Consider the following 494-nt stretch of genomic DNA (forward strand, 5'->3'; position numbering starts at 1 on the left):
GTCCCCTGAGCTCAGATTTCTAGCTGTAGGAAAATAAGTTTCTGCTGTTCGTAAGGCACTGAGGCTACGGTATTTTTTTTTTTCTTTAAGACTACTACAGGGGTACAAACGTTCTGGTTACATAAATTGCTTTTGTACCATTTGAGTCAAAGTTATAAGTGTGCCCATCCCCCGGACAGTGCGCACAGCACCCATTAGGTGTGAATTTACTCATCCCCTCCTCCCCCGACCTGCTTGATTTCCAATGAAGGTTATTTCCATAAGTGCACATAGTGTTGATCCATTAGTTACAATCTGATGTTGAGCACATGTGGTGCTTGTTTTTCCATTCTTGTGAAACTTCACTTAGTAGAATGGGCTCCAGCTCTATCCAGGATAATACAAGAGGTGCTAGATCTCCATTGTTTTTTGTGGCTGAGTAGAACTCCATGGTGTACATACACCACATTTTATTAATCCACTCATGGATTGACGGACACTTGGGTTGTTTCCAC

This window comes from Propithecus coquereli, unplaced genomic scaffold, assembly GCF_000956105.1.
Source record: "Propithecus coquereli isolate 6110/MARCELLA unplaced genomic scaffold, Pcoq_1.0 Scaffold52, whole genome shotgun sequence".
In the NCBI taxonomy this organism is placed as follows: Eukaryota; Metazoa; Chordata; class Mammalia; order Primates; family Indriidae; genus Propithecus; species Propithecus coquereli.